The sequence below is a fragment of the Camelus ferus genome, chromosome 20 (assembly GCF_009834535.1).
Source record: "Camelus ferus isolate YT-003-E chromosome 20, BCGSAC_Cfer_1.0, whole genome shotgun sequence".
NCBI lineage: Eukaryota > Metazoa > Chordata > Mammalia > Artiodactyla > Camelidae > Camelus > Camelus ferus.
In genome coordinates, this window is record NC_045715.1 from 36,636,683 (window position 1) to 36,653,501 (window position 16,819).

Genomic DNA, 16,819 nt, shown 5'->3' on the forward strand with positions numbered 1-16,819 from the left:
CCCGCGCTTCCGCTTCCTGCTGTCTTCCAAGCCTGGACACACTCGGACGAGGGGTACGAGTCCGCATTGCCGGCTGCGAGGGGAATTACCGCCCGGGAGCCGAGCCCGCCCCCTCCCTGGGGGTGGCCCCACCCTGGCTCTCACCCCTCCGCCCCCCGCCTCCCCCGAGCACATTCCAGAGCGGAGGATGCACGGGGGATGGGAGCCGGGCGCCGCTCCTCCGAGCTCACCCCCGGCCCAGGTGAGCGCGGCCGTCCTCCGGGTTCTGCTCGCCCGGCCGGGATGTCGGTACTTGCAATTGCCGGGGCGCCCCGAGGGCGGACAGGAAAGAAAGGCTTTCTACTTGGCTGGTGGAGGGTTGGGTGTCTGAGTTCAGACAGGTTCCGGGGCGCTGGCTGGCTGCGCGGGCTTTGGAGCGACACGACTCCGGACCTGTTGCGGCCGGTCCCCACCCCGCCCTCGCTGGGCTCGGCACCTGGGCCCGGGAGGAGGCGCGGCCCGGGCGGGACCGAGCTGCCCTCCGCCGTCCGACGCGCGCAGGTGACTCCCCACCTCCCTCGCCCTCCGCTTCCTGGGAGGCGAACCGTCGGCGCGGGCGCGGCTGCGCGCGGCTCGGGGCGCTCCCCGCGGTAAGTGGGGGGCCCGGCTCCCCTCCCCTCTGGGCAGGCGGGCGGGGGGGGGCAGGGGCCGGGGGCGGCGCGGACCTCCCGGGGGCGGCGGGGAGGGGGCGGCGCGGACCTCCCGGGGGCGCACGCCGGGATCGGACTGGCGCATGGCAGGGTTCGGTTCCTCTTTCTCATCTACTTCTCTTCCCTCAGCGGGTAGTTGAGAGTGAGCTGGAAAGTTTGGAAAGTTCCGTCTCGGGCGGGCTGGGTTCGCGTCCCCGAGGGACCGGTGCCGCCCGCGGTGGACGTTTGATCAGTTTCCTTTCTGCTTGGGGGTCGGCGGTGGGGAGAGTCTGGGGGCGCTTCCCGGGAGGAAGTGCGGCTGGACGGGGAGGGGAGCGCGGGGAAAAGGCGGGAGCCGCGGGTGCACCGGCGTTTAGATCCTTCAGATCCCGCGTGGGGGAGGGAACTCTAAAGGGAAAATAAAAGCAGACCTGAACGCACTCTCCTGTTGGTATCCGATCCCGCATCTGCCCCCAGATTAGTGCTTTTCCAACTTCAGTCCCCCTGAGCCTGAGTCTGTGACCTTGACGAGGTCGCCAGGTCACTCTGGTTCCTGTCAGACTTACAAAACCACTGTTCCGGGTTGCGGAGGCTTTGGAAGGAGAGGAGATGGCTCCTGGGAAGTCACATGGAGACCTTAGCCCATTCTCTGCCATGTTGGGAGAACTGTTACCTGCGTAAGCGGGAAAGCAGACACTGCCTGTGCCACTTGTTGGAAACACGGGCGTAAAGAGACGGTGATGCTTTATAGGGAGGAGACTGGAGGTGGTGGTGGGAGCGCGGGACCGCGTGTCGGCTGCGCACGGAGGCATGAGCTCTTAAATCGCACGCGTTAGCCACTATCTATAAAAATGAGTCAAAAAAAAGTTTCTGTGTTCAAGGAACTGTGTTCAATATCTTGTAATAACCTTTAATGAAATAGAATGTGAAAACGAATATATGTATGTCTATACATGACTGGGACATTATGTTGTGCATCAGAGATTGTAACTGACGGTGCTTCAATTAAAAAAATAAATAAATAAAGTACATTATAGCATCTCAGGCCCAGTGGAGATAAGAGCCCAGGAGGCCAGAACTTTAAGAAAGAGCCGCGCTGGTGGTGAGCAGTCAAGGCGAGACGTTGGTGTCCAACAGACTTCTTTCCAGAACCCCCCTTTTGTTAGGCAGTCTTTTTTGGAGGTAATTAGGTTTATTCATTTTTAGAGGAGGAACTGGGGATTGAACCCAGGACCTCATGCATGCTAAGCATGCGCTCTACCACTTGAGCTACACCCTCCCCCACTCCAGAATCCCCCTTGATAGACATTCTGCCAGGTTCCTGGCAGGCACCTCCCCTCTTTACCTTTCTCACCCCTGGACACATGAGAGAGCCCCGGGGAAATCCATGATGGAGGCTGAGTCAGTGCTGACAAGAATTAGGAAAGGGAACTGCGATGAATGGGACTTAGAAGAGAAAACTGGTCTTTCTTGGTTTTTCCAAAATAACCAAAGAGTGAGATGGTTGGGGGTGGGGAGGGGGTGCGGAGGGTCTTCGTGCTGCTTGATTTCTCACTTTCTTCCTACACTTTCTTGGAATGATAGAGGTTCCCACACCTTCCAGTTTTAAATTCCACCCCTTGCTTTTGGGCTGACAGTACACGTGGTGTCCACACCCATGAAAGGTGCTGGCTATACTGGCAGAGTCTGCCCTCGAGGGTGGGTGGATCCTGGCACATTCTAGGTCCCAGATGCTTCTGAGTTGATTGTGGGAAGCACCACCAGTTGAACAACTGCTGAAAGGGATCACGGAGGGTGATGGAGGCAAACCACACCTCTGATGCTGACTCCGTGATGTCTTCCCTGATTACTCTCTGCAGCGCATTACTTTAACTGTAACTGATGGAACTCTTTGGGACAGGGTAATTCATTTATTATTCTTTCCCCCTTAGAGTCTGTGGTGGAGGTTTTCTTGATCGTGACTTACCCAGGCTCCCTGTGTCACGTTCAATTCCATTGTACAGCTGTGAGTTTCCAAAACATAATGAAGATCCTTCAGGTTTGGAGAATCATGTGTTGAAAACGTGATCCCGGTAAATCAGGCCTCTTCTCTAACGTAAATCTGGTTGGAGGAGCCCTTTGGAAAAGGCTCCACTTAGCTGCACTTAACTAATTATTTGTAAGATTACAAGTTGTCCCTGCTCAGCTAGTTAGGTAAGTTTGCATGTCTCTCCCCCTGGAATTTGCCGAATAGGGGTGTTCCAGGGATGTTCCACAACTTCGCCGAGTCTGTTAAACACAATGTGTAAACTGTACTTTTGTTCGCTGAATTGTTTCTGATTTGGAAGTGGGACGCATTTTAGCACTTTGTGGGTGAATTTGTCATTTGAAAATCAGACTACGTTCCCCCACCCCATGCCCACCATGGGAACAGAATTCTCAGTGATACCTTTTAAGGATCCTATAGGTTAAATTTGATACAAGTAGGGTCCAAGCTCCATCAATCATTAAATCCACCAACATTTCACTGAGAGAATGTGAGGGAGCCTTCAGGCAGCCCTTCCTTCCCCTGGGGTGAGCCGGTGGCCTTTGGCACTGTTTTGAGGTACCCATCCCAGCCCACAAGAGTAGAGTAGGGCTCCCATGGGGACTGGCGCAGCCAGTGGTGGGAGACTGGGTGCTGTGGGCTCCTGACATGGGAGATGGGGGAAGGCTCCAGTTGAAGGGGTGTGTGTGGAGGTGAACTTGAGCTAGAGCAAGTTTGCTCCAGGGAAGGAAGGTTTATTAAGGAGTCAGGAGGCTCACACTGACAGGAGGTAGGCGCAGAGGATCAGGGAGGCCAAAGATGTTTTCAGCAGCTGTGATGTGAAGAAGATGAGCAGATTGGGAGAAATGATGCAATAAGGAATATTCAACCCACTGGGCACATGTCTGGTAGGAAGTACTTCAACACATGATCATGACTGACGTGAGGAACCTTTTCCTCTGGGGACATCTAATGACTACCCAGTGTGTGTTTTGTCTTATTTTCACGCTGTCCTTAGGAGTGAGGCCAGATGTCCCCTAGAGGCTCGTGCCGTTTATCTTTTGAGCTATGTGTCAGACAGTTTGTAGATTGCACCCATCCTTGGGGAAGGTCAGGTCGTACTGGTCAGCCCGTTGAATACTGGCATAGGGTCCAGTGTAACCCCCATGTTACTGGCCTATTTGAAGGAGTTTCTACAAAAGCTGTGTAGTCATGATGTTTAAAGGTGATAACTTTGTCTGGTGCCCTCGCCACTCATTAAACGTACACGCGTTGACTGTTACGCACCCAGCAATGCGTTCTACTCTGGGAATATGAGGGTAGCAAGGTTTTGTTCTTAGATCTCCGGATGCTCACAGTCAGGGACCTGATAATAATTATAAGCACAAACAGATATTAATGGCTCCAATCCCTTTACTTAGTATTTCCTTCCTGCTCTCTGAAGATCCCAGCAGGGATTGTATATGTTCATTAAGGACTTTGTGAAATCTCACCCTAGCGGACCTGAGTCATGGGCGATTTCGGACAAAGTATTTCAATTCTCTTGGCTTCTCAGGTCTTCCACTGGAGCTGGGAAGGGTCTGGGGCATGATCACCCCAGTGCACCCCGTTCTGCTCTCAAGTTCTGTGTGATCGCTTCTTATTGAGGGTACCGCAGAATCACGGTAACTCAGGTGTCCCTCAGGTATCACTGGAATCTCATTATTTCCACTTCCATTGTCAGATTTTCATTTCAAAGGCTTTTAGTTCTCTGTTTATTAGCAGGTGGCTTCTCGGATTGTATAAGCATGACTCACTTGGGGAAGAAAAGGCAGTTTTCAAAGCACTAGAAAGAGGCTTCTTCCACCTCCTTGGCTGTAACAGAGTCAGTCGCCGTGGGATGTCTGTCTGGGCTGTCATTTACACACACGCACAAGCAGTGACGGCTTTGCTTCTAGACAGCACGTTGCTCCAAATATACCCACTCCCATCTGACTCATGCAACAGCTGTTTCCTGATGTTTTTTTAAAAAAGCATTTTTTTTTTCAAATAAAGGTAACTTCTGAGTTATTTCTTGGAAAAAAGTGAAATAAAGCTAAGGTGTTTTCAGCGTAAGGAACTGTTGACAGTGTTCCCTGATAATTTCTTTTTTCTTTTTCTTTTTTTTCCCCGTCTCAACCCTTCCTTTGCTTTCTAATCTCTTACTGTCCCTTGAAACTTTTTGTCGGATCTTAGCGTTTCTGGCTTCTTTTTGTCCCTTCTTGTTCCTTCTCCTCCCTTTCTTTCTTTTCCTCAGTTTTCTCTTCAGGTCTTTACTCCTCCTTCTCATCCTTTCTTTTCTCTTCCTACCTCACCTTTCTTTTCTCTGCCCTTCCCTCCCATTCCCTGCTTCTATTTGTTTGTCTGTTTCTCCATCTGTTCACTTACTTATCTGTTTATCTTTCTTCATTTCTATCTGTCATCTCACCCTCTCAGTCTGGGTCTCTATCTTGGTACAGTATAAATTTCCTAAAAATCTGTAAAATCCAATTATATAAAAAATTAAACATATTACAAGAGGAATTTCATTCTCTAGTAGCCAAAATGTATTATCAGTAAAATGACCAGCTACCCTTTAATGTTAGATACAATATTTAACAATACGTTTCTAGCATTTTGTGCATTTGAAAAAAATGTGTTCTTTGCCTTCCCAGTGTGACACGGGTACAATGGTCATGTGATTAAAACTAAAGGTTTGCCTTCTTTGGCATAACCTATAATTTCCATCTTTTCTTTGGTTATATTCCGTTTATTAGATAAGCATTTTATCACTACTGTGGAGACTTTCACGTGTCTATTTTTCCAAAAACTTGTAAGTTCAAGTTGGAATAAAATATTCAAATAAAATCACAAATAAGCCAGTAAAAAGAAGGAAATGATGTCACCGAGACTATGTATTGACATGCTGACAGACTTCCTGGGCAGTGAGTTGACATATTTGTTAATTGATGGATTAAAGGCTGGATTGAGGAGATGGTGAAGCAGAGAGACTCCCAGCTCGCCCTCTCCCACAAACACACCAAAATTACACCTACAAACCCACTGAGTTGCACAGAACAGCTACTGAACTCGGCAGAGCATCTCTCGTTTCGAAATACAGGAGGATTCTCACAAAATCCGATAAACAACAAGTCTACACTGACTATAGTATAAATATAAACTGACTATACTTCAACAAAAATACATATACAAAAGAATCAAAGGGATTGCTAAGTACCAGCCACATCTATTGGGGAGAAGTTAAGACTAAGAGAGGAGCCCTGACTTTGAGATCATTTGGAAGTCTGAGCAGAAGAGGAGTGGGGAGAGCAAGGTTTCCACACCTGCACACACACACACACACACGCACACGCGCACACACACACGTTATGCAGAGCAGAACATCACCAGTGAGGCTCGGGTCCCCACATGGCCACACCTTCCTCTTCTCCCTCCCTGTTACACTGACCCAAAGAACAAAGAGAAACAAAACAGAGAGCTGCCAGGTGCGTTTTCTGGTTCAGGTCTGATCCAGGCGGCTGTGAGAAGAGCTTTATAAATATCAGCTTTGTCATTGGAGTCTCCCAGGTTAGAACCACGGTCAGAGGCATGAAAGCCCAGTTAGGAAGAGAGATCACAGGGGACCCAGATTCCTGACCATGTGTAATCCACAAAACCTGCCAGTCCGTTTTACAAAGCCAGCAGCATTTTACCCATTAAAAAAATGTCCTTCTTTCTGCCTTACTGACTCATTTCCACGTGTGCGAGGCTATAGACAAGTGAAAGGAAGGAGCCAGTGGAGAAGCTTATTTAGAAAACAATGAAAGGTCTGAACTAGTGTGGATTTGCTTTCCAACCACTTTTTGGGGAGGAGTTTCTGGGAAAAAAATAAAAGAGAAGCCCTTTCTTTCAACTGTAATATAGTGATCTAAGCAGACTTGATTAAATGACTCCTGAGGGAAAAGACTGATAAAAGACTGCTGGGCATCGTGTTAGAGGTTCTGATTTTTTTTTAATATGCCTTTTTACACAAATTAGAACTACTATTGTTCCAGGCTAGATACATTATTAACATTTTACATTTTTGGCATTTTTAATTAAATAAATGTTTGTATCCAATTTCACAATTTCCACATCATTACTATTTTTAAGCCCGTCCTTTTTAGTAGTCTGAGATTGCTTTTTTGCCACTCGATATTTATAGCACCTTGACTTTTGAGAGCTGTTCCCCAGCATACCTGTGCAAAATACATTTTTCTGAAGACATTTTATTTACAAACTTTCACTTTTCATAGGACGAAGTAGTTTTCCTTAAATGTGTTTGGAGAGCCACTTTTATAGTTCACATTGGAACACATAATTATGTTTTCTTACAGCCCCTGTCGCTCTGTAAATGTCAACATGTATCAAGATGGACCTTTTATTTTCTTAAATGGACCCGAAAGGTGGGACAGGAGGGCATATAACAAGGGTTCAATATTTCTCTCTAGGTGACCCTCATCGCCTGTGGTGTTTCCATCTGAATACATCGTCTGTGCTATGAATTCTCCTAATGTTCAAAAACTGAGGTTGAAGGACCCTCAGCCTCAGTTCCTGTGGGATCAGGGAATTGAGGGTGAGTGTTGTGAAGTGGGGGGAGAGGCAAGGCAAACAAGTTGGGGGGATGGATGGTTGGAGAGACAGAAATTGATTCCTAGTTATTTCTCCTTTTTCTTTACATGGGGAGGGAAGAACGGAACATAGATCCTGACGTAGGAGGACTGTAAGACAACAGACCTTATCCAAGACAGCGGTGGTGCGGGCTAACCAAAAGGGTGGGGGCACCGATGAATTAGAATGCACCTGCTTGGTGGCCTTCCAGGAGCATCTCCTCCAGTGAGGGGGGTACAGGCAGTGGCAGGTAAACAGGTACCTTGGCTATTTTACATAGTGATAAGTGCTGTAAGTTATTTTAAATAAAGAATTAAGGATGGCAGAGGGGATGGATTCTTTTTAAAATGGGCAGTCTGGAAGACTTCTCTGTGGTGGTGACATATGAGAAGATAGGAGTGAGAAGGAGGAGCATTTCAGGCGGGTGAAACAGCGAGTGCCAGCACAGGAGAATGACATAGGTACACATTTCAAAACATGAATCTTTTTTTGAAACTAGCTTATTTATTTATTTATTTATATTTTTTTATCGAAGCTCTGTCAGTTACAACGTGTCAATTTCTGGTGTACTGCACAATGTCCCAGTCATGCATAGACATACATAGTTTCATCTTCATGTTCTTTTCCATTAAAGGTTATTAACAAGATATTGAAGATCGTTCCCTGTGCTACACAGAAGAAACTTGTAAAAAATCTATTTTTATATATAGCAGGCTAACATTTGTAAATCTCAAACTCCCAAATTTATCCCTTTCCACCCCCTTTCCCCAGTGAGCATAAGATTGTTTACTATGTCTGTGAGTCTGCAGAACACATATCTTGGGGAGAATCCCCAAGCGACACTTGGTAACACACCCAGTCTTCTGACAGTGTGCCCATTTGAAATTAGTGTTTCTGGTTTTTGACAGAGATCCATGGATTTATCTGTTTACTTTCACAGCGCTCGGCAGGTTTCTAATAATTCTTTTCAAAGCCCTTTACAAATAGATAATATTTTGTATTCTCAAAAACTAACCTCCATTAACATAAATGTGTGCTTCAACCTTAAAAAGTTCTGCACGGGTATTAGCACTGTTTAAAAAGTGTATATTTCATACTTTAATCAACTCTCATTGTGTTCCAGTAACTTATTAGAGCAGGATATGAATAGCCTATCACTTAACAGTTACGTACATCCTGAGCGTTAATGAATGTGCTTGGCAGAGGCAGTCTGCTCCATCGCAGCACTCCCGGGCCAGGGAAGAAGGTGGGGAGTAAGCCCTTTAAGTGATGGATGAGATGTGATAACGTGCCCTGAAGTGCAGCGGGCAGTCCCTGCTCCATGTCTGGTCCTGGCCCCTGAGAGTTGGGGGTGACCCTGTGTCTGCCTAACCAACTTACTAAGACCTCATCAACTACGTGTAGTTTTTGTTTTTTGTTTTTCTTTCCTTTTCCGTTATGGTCCCAGTAACCATAAGGCTGTATTTTCTGGACATTTTGTCCTTGTTCATGTGTTGCTCTGTAAGAATGATTAAGCTCTTTTATATGCAGGGCTTTGAATGACCTGTTACAGTCAACTTAATCCGTGAATGAAAAAAGAGGAAGATATTAAAAAAAAAAAAAAAAAAACTGTTGGGGTACTTCGTTTATCAACTTCCTTTTTCCCCAATGCAATACAAACCAGACATATTAACTGATAAGCATTTGGCAAATATGGAAACATGTAAAGAAGTTTTAAAAAATCACCTACGGAACCACCACCCCAAGACAACCACTCTCATTTCTATGTGTGTTTCCTTTTGGTTTCAGATGGATTTTCATTGATTATAACTTTGCTCTTATGTAGTTTGGTAGCCTGCTTGTTGTCTGTAGAACATCCTACTTAACAGAAGCGGTTTTTTTTGCATGCTATTACAACTGCTAGAAGGGAAGAGTGGTAGACTGCCTGCTTAGCACGCACAAGGTCCTGGGTTCAGTCCTCCACAAATAAATAAATAAACCTAGTTACCTCCCCCCCCCCAAAATTAAAAAAAAATTAAAAAGTAACTAAAAAGAACTACTAGAAACATCTCCTGACTTTTGGGGTTTTTTGTTTGTTTGTTTGTTTATTCATCCGGCTTTTGCAGATGGGTGTGTATAATGTTGTTTATTTAGCTTCCAAAAAATGAAGCTGAACTCTGACGGCTGACTCAGGAGAATCCAGGAAGAGGAAGCGTAGGCAGGTCTTTGTCAATCCTGAGTAAAAAAAAGCTTCCCTAAGCACCCCTCTACTTCCAAGCAAAGTTAGTGCGTTTGTGGGAATCTGAGATCTTTTCAGCGGCAAAAATAAATACCGTGTTAGAATTTTAAAGCTACGGGTGCCCCGGAACCCAGCTGGTCCCACGTTGTAGGACTCTGTCCAAAAATATGTCCTCTGCTTGATTACGTGTGGAAAGAGCATGCTCAGTAAGAAAGTAAGAGAGAAATAGGGCCTTATTACTAAATAAAACCCTTCCGTATGTTACTATCTAACCATCGCTAGCAGTTTTTATGATGGGTGGAGAGTAAGGCTTTTGTCTCATCTAGACTTGATAGACACCCTTGGCCATCAGGACTGTTACTTTACCTGTGTTCCTGGTGGGGAACATGGGGTTTAGAGCTTGGAAACAACATGGCTGAGCGGGGCTTACAAGCAAGATGTGCTGGAACCGAAGTCCAGACTGGGCCATCTTTCCCACTCTGGGTCAGTGAGCCAACCTGTGATTTGTCATTTGCCCTTAAAATAACTCAACTTCCCCATTCCGCGTAACTGAAGACTCCTTTTACAGGTCACCCTTACTGTTCCCTTTAGACCACACATTCCAGTTTTTCAACTATTCTTTGGGGCACATTCTGCCCCCAGACCTTACTCAATCCAGTAATTGTATAGCTAGTTTTATAATGTGAATTCAAACCTTTGAATTTATTGTATGGGGTTTAATCATGTTCATGTTGATCAATTATTTCATCACTCTGAGGTAACTGGGAATATTGATTCTGGCGTCTTCTGTATACGCTGTTGTTCAGTTCTGCAGACTGAATCAATGCCTTTTCTATTTATTCACCCAAGTAGTCGTTAAACACAATGATCAGGACACAGCCAAGACGGAGCCCTTTGGCACAGCATGAGTTACAGCCCATCAGGATGACCTGTTCCATTCACTGGCGTTCCTGGAGTAGTAATATCATGATAAAACATAGTTCAGGAATAGTTTAGATGCTGGTCAATGAGTAATTTGCTGTAATTTCACCTGCATTTGAAGCCATGCATGGAAATACTCCTCTGCAGTCAGACTGTTGAGTATATGTTCTCTCCATTAAAGGTTTATCTTTTTTCCTACAAATTTCTCTACAAGAGTTACTCAGTACATCCTTCCAGATGGTAGTGAATGATTATGTTTTAATGTCATTAATGTAAACGGATGGCCTTTATATATTCTTACATTTTGAACTACAGTTTAGACTGGGGATGTACATATATAGAAGAGCAGCCGATAGAAACAAACCCTGGAATTATTTTGCTATGAACGTGATCCCCCCATCCTCTAATTAAAGGAGATTAAGGAAACTGAGACATGGTTAGACTTTGGGCAAATGTCATTTTCATTTGGGATTTATAAAATGAGTTGGAGCTGGGTAGTTTGGTCCTTTTCATGAGTTTGATAAAGATGGGTGATTCTGTTGGTGACCCATGCGTGGAGATGAGACATCGATCCCCACCCTCTGTGACCACCTGTACCACGGATGCATGTAGCCCTTCGCTTGCTTTGACCCGCACTACTGGACCATTTTGTTATATGTTACTACGAAGCTAGCTTAAAATCTGTTAATAAGATTGGATGCCAAAATTAGGTATCAGATTGCCATTGGCAGCTTGAGTATTACAGTCAATTTTTAATTTAATAGTAGCTTCTTTAATGTTTTAATTGTCACCTTAAATTTCTGGTAATTGAAGTTAAACATAATCTTGGCAGCTAAGAATTTGAAGAAAATTTGATTATGATTTTCCATTGTGCACTTTACCCCATGGTTTTATAAGACAGGGATGTTCTGAGATATCTTTCATAAAACACTTTCTCGCCTTCTTTAAGTAGACGTTTTGATGTATATCATCGAGTCAGTCCTCCCGCCACTAAAAAAGTGATTTGAGGCATTCTTTTCTCAATATTTGAAAGACTGTAAAATGTTCCTTAATGAAATTTGCTAGCCATTGAAGTTATGTCAGAGAACTGGTTTTATAATAGCATATAAACCAGAAAAAAAGACACTTGAAATTACTTACGGATTGTACATTAATTTTTTACTAAATTCCTTTGTTTTACATTTTTTAAGGTTTAAAACAAAGATAATCTTATGTGTCCGTATATTAGCTTCCTAGTGCTGTGATAACAAAATACCACCTATTTTGGCTTAAAACAATAGAATTTATTCCCTCAAAGTTCTAGAGGCTAATAGTCTGAAATTGAGGTCTCCTCAGGACCACGTTTTCTTTGAAGGCTCTAGGGGAGAGTCTGTCTGTGATTTTCTCTTAGGTCTGGTGTTCCCAGAAATCATGGGTATTCCAGTCTCTGCCTCTCTACTCACTTGGAGTTCTTCCTACACATTTATGTCTTGTCTCTCCTTTAAGGACAGTCTTACTGGACTAGGACCCATCCTAATAGAATATGACGTCATCTTAAGTTGACGACATGTGCAAAGAAGAGCTTTTTCCAAATAAGATCACATTCACCAGTACTGAGGGTTTGGACTTGAACATATTTTGTTGGAAGGCACGGTTGAACCCATAACAGCATTTAGTAGTTGAATCAAAACAGCCTACGACAGAAGTTGGGAATAAGAACTCAGAGACCTTGGTGACTCTGCCCTTTTTGGTATTATCTTTCAGTCAAAGACCTGATGTGGGGCCATCTGCTTGCGTAAGACGTCATCATAACCTCAGACAGTCATTTAAGAAGGCTGTAACTTCTCCTTGGAGCCTTTTCCCACTGACCAGGCCTTTTCATCGAATCTTCTTTGATCAGAAACCATAAACAAATTGAGACTAGGTTTGGCTGCTTGCTTAATACTGCAGTTGCCAAAACAGGGAATGACATTGCAAATGGGATGACAGAAAACACTAGCTTTTTTTGAATCCTAAAAGACTCTGTGACCAAATGTTTTTGTATCTTTATAGTAATTATACTGTAACAGATTGTTAACATGTAAAAGAGCAATAATAGAATAATGATGATTATGGTAAAGGCTAAACACTGTAAGGGCATGGACTTATTTATTCGTTAGAATGACCTAATGTCGTGAACAGGGCTGTCAGCCTTCTCTCTGTAGGTGACCAAGCTGAGGTCCTTTGTCCAAAGAGCTTCACAATAATTGGGGAAGCAGGCTTTGAACCTCCCAGTGTGACCCTACACACAGCTGTCACCCTCCCTGCTATACGATGTTTTTGTTTTTTGTTTTCTATTCAAGGCATGTTCTCATCCCGTACAATTTGTTTTGAGATGATTGTAGATTCACTTGCAGTTGAGATTGTAGATTCCTTGTATCCTTACCCAAGTTCCCTCAGTGGTAGCATCGTGCAAAACTGTAATTCTCTATCACACCCAGGACATTGATATTGACACTGTCAAGATTCAGAACGTTTCCATCACCGGGAAAATCGCTCTTGTTTACAGCCACGTCCACCCATCTCCTACCACAACCTTTATTTATCTCCCGGCATCCACCAGTCTGATCTTTTTTTTTTTTTTTAATTTTTATTAAGGTGTCATCGGCTTACCATGTTAGTTTCAGGTGTCCAGACAAGTGATTCAGTTATACATATGCGTACCTATATATTTTTTTCTTTTCAGATTCTTTTTCATTATATATTATTACAAGCAATTGAATGGAATTCCCCGTGCTCTACAATAGGTCCTTGTTGTTTATCTATTTTATATGTAGTAATGCGTGTTAATTCCTGACACATGATCATTTTTATAATTTTGTCATGTCAAGAATATTATATAAAGAAGACTTACAGAAATGAAATCATGCAGCGTGTAATCTTAGGGGGTTGGCGTTTTTCACTCAGCATAATCCTCTAGCGATTCACCCAGGTTGGTGCAGGCGTCAGAAGGTGACTCACTGTGGTGCTGACTGGTGTTCCCTGGTATGCGTGTACCGCAGTTTGTTTAATATTCACCTGATTAAAGGACTTGGAGTTGTCTCCAGTTGGGAGCTATTGTGAATATAGCTGCTGTGAACATTCACCTACAAGTTTTTGCATGAAGATAAACTTTCATTCCTCTGGGTTCAGTCCCAGGAGTGCGGTTGTTGCCCCATGTGTTAATTGCATAGTCTGCATAAGTGCATGGTGTTAATTGCATTTAGTTTTGTAAGGGAAACTGCCAGACTGTTTTTCAGAGTGGCCCAAGAATTGAAGTCTATTTTTTTCACATTTTATTTTTTATTGTTTTGGGTGGTTTTTTTGGGGGGAGGAGAGGGGTAGGTAATTAGGTTTATTTGTTTATTTATTTTTAAACGGCAGTGCTGGGGATTGAACCCAAGACCTCGTGCATGCTAAGCATGCCCTCTACCACTCAGGTGTACCCTCTTTCCAAGAAATCTATTTTTTTTTTTTACGTTGTCTATATCTTTTGTATTTTCAAATTTAACCTTTGGAACTTATACTGTCTGCAAATGACCCTAAGAATTTGATATCAAATGCAGTGCATAGTGGTTTTGAGGCCAGGGTTTGAATCACGTACTTTACAAGGCTGTTTTTCTGAATGGGTCACTTAACTGGCAGGCGGCCTAGTGGTCTGCTCAGCTTTTGTATCATGGCGACATTTTCTTTTTCTCTCCTCATTAACTCTATCCTGTATGTTAAAAGAATACCCTTCCTGGGGCTTTTAATGGTTATTCGGCAAGCCATGCGTTTTTGCATGTTTAAAGGGACACCCAATTAATTTTGTTCTCCAGTAAATCCCTTCAGTGATTGAACCCTTGAAAGTGCTGTATTAAGTCTGTAGCTAAACACAGGTATTGTTTTATTGCAGCCAGCCATTTTTGTGGGTATAATTACCTCGTTCTCCATCCATTAAAATTTGTTTGTGGACAGTTCCTTCACAGGTACCCCTTGTAAAAAGCTCTTGTAATAAATGAATTACACTAGGGCAGTGGTTGAAGAGAGCCTCTCCAGTGGAATAAATCAAGTGTGTTTATTTCTTATCTTTTTTTTTTTGTTAAGTATTTTTTTGGGGGGAGGGGTGTGTGTGTGAGGAGGGGAAGTAACTAGATTTATTTATTTATTGACTTTTTAAGCAGAGGTACTGGGGATTGAACCCAGGACCTCGTGTGTGCTAAGCACGCACTCTAACACGGACCTATACTCTCCCCCTCTATTTCTTATCTTAACTCTTGTACATAAAATCTCAACTTCAGTGCTGTTGCATTTTTTCCTACGATGTGTTTTTCTGCATCATATTGGATTAGTCCTATAGTGGTTCGCTTTTTTTTTTTCTCATTTTCAGTTGTTTTTCTTTCCTCCACAATTAACGCTTCCTCTGTGTCTTCATGGATTTATTTTGCTTTCATCATCCTAGTGACCTCTGTTTTCTCCAGCTTACACATAGTTCAGGAATGAATTTCATTTCGTTGCAAAGTACATATTTGCATCGGGAAAGCTCAGAAGTGGGTATGGTTTTTTTAAAGCACCTTAGGCATTTTAATTTCCAAATAAGTCATAGGCGCTTAACATGGCATGCTACAGGAATTCAAAAGTTAAGTTTAAAAAATTTTTAGGATTTTGATGAGCGATCAGCAGTTACCTCCCGTTTTTCACAATCACCAATAATCGATGTGATTTTCATGTGATCGCTGGATTTTTGTCCCTTCGTGGGCTGGGATTATCCGATGAAACCCACACTTCACTGAACCTTATGAGGTATGTTTTCATCAAATGGATTGAACCTGTCAAGCAAATAAAAACCTTATTTCTTTGCTAAAAATGAGTGTTATGTGCAAAAACATGTGTTTGATGAACATCGGAAAGGTCATTAATTAGTAGTATGATGTCATGCATGAGAGGTGAGCGTAGGAGTTGAACTTGATGAAGACTTCTCAGCCTTGGCACTATTTACATTTTGGACCAGATAACTCCTTTCTGTGGGTGGCTGTCCTCGGCACTGAAGTCTGGCAGCTTCTACACACTCCATGCCGGTAACATGCCTCCCCACAATCTTAATCTATAATTAAAAACATCCCCAGACATTTGTCTTGCTTGAGGTGGTGGTGGGATGAAGTCTCGCCTGCTGAGAACCACCGGCCTTGAACAAAATGTCATTAGCAGAAAGGTGGCACCTTATGCATCAGTTGAGAAATTAATGAAAGTTTCTGCACTGGATCTCTGGTGTGTGTCAAGAGATTCATTTTAGTTAGGTAATGAAAGAAACAAATGTTACTCCTTCATACCATGTCTCTCACACTAGCAGACAGCCTGGTATTTCTTCCTTCTCTTGCCCATGGAGGAGAGAGAGCGTGTTACCCCAAAGCTCCACCATAATACCATTTGGGGCAGGAAGAATGAGATGCTCAGAATGCAAACGCCGCATTTCCTTTCCTTCATGACTCCTGTCTAGGATTAGTGACTCTCGTTACATCTTTTCAGGTAAGGATGTAATCAATGGTGATGGCTTCCTGGGTTACCCTCCCAAAACAGGTTTGACTTTTCGTAGTCCTGAGACCCAAAAGACTGAGTTAAATGGAAAGTTGTAAATTAGGGCTGGGCTGCTGTCAGAGATGTTTTTGGTCAAATCAGCCTTTCAGTGCCTGTAGCACATCACAGAGTTGTACTTTGTATGAATCCACCCAGTGGAGACCGTGACTTCAAAAGACTGCAAAGTCCCTGATTTGATTGAAATAAGGTCCAGTCCAGTATCCCACGCAGTGAATGAATGAGAGAATGAATGACAACTTTGTGGGCATTGTGAGGGGTGGGGCGTGAGCTTGGCTAGGCAGATTTTGAGTCCTAAGAGAAATCCGAATTGCCTTTGAGGTCCTCCATTGCCTTGTCACCTCTGTGCTATCAAGCCATCAAATCTCAGGAGTTCGTGCTTTGAACCATCGCTTGAATGTCCTTGTCACGTCCTCACTGGGGGTTTGAATACCAAAATGCTCTTCTAGCTGCTTGTTTCCCCTTCACTCCCCTGACACTGACAGACTGATTGTTTTAAATGCAAGTTTTGTTGAATCACAAAAATCTCCAGTGTCCCTCCATACCTGGCACCATTTTATCTGTTCAACTTTACCTCCTCCCCCTAATGAAGGGATCCTGATTTCCAGTAGACCAAGGTTCTTCTCTTTGTTTTAATTAACTGCTTATGTCCAAATCTGTTCCTGCTCTGTGCTTTTGCTTATGTTTTACATTCTTAGGTGGGATGAAAATGTTCCTTCTTGCCTCCTGACCGTATTCCGACTCACCCCGGGTTCAGATGAACCCCACCTCCTGCCCAGGACTATTCATCAC

At 43.7% G+C, this 16,819-nt stretch overlaps 1 protein-coding gene across 4 annotated transcripts in view; it reads left to right on the forward strand.

Annotated features, from left to right (window-relative positions):
- The first annotated feature begins 137 nt into the window (after window positions 1-137).
- The window catches only part of FAM83B (family with sequence similarity 83 member B), a 71,374-nt gene continuing 54,692 nt past the window's right edge, over window positions 138-16,819 (forward strand). The window contains exons 1-2 of one of the 4 annotated variants that reach the window (XM_032463312.1): window positions 261-629; window positions 7,161-7,285. The gene's annotated coding sequence lies outside the window, so the exon portion shown is untranslated. The other 3 variants (XM_032463313.1, XM_032463311.1, XM_032463314.1) reach the window with 3 other exon arrangements.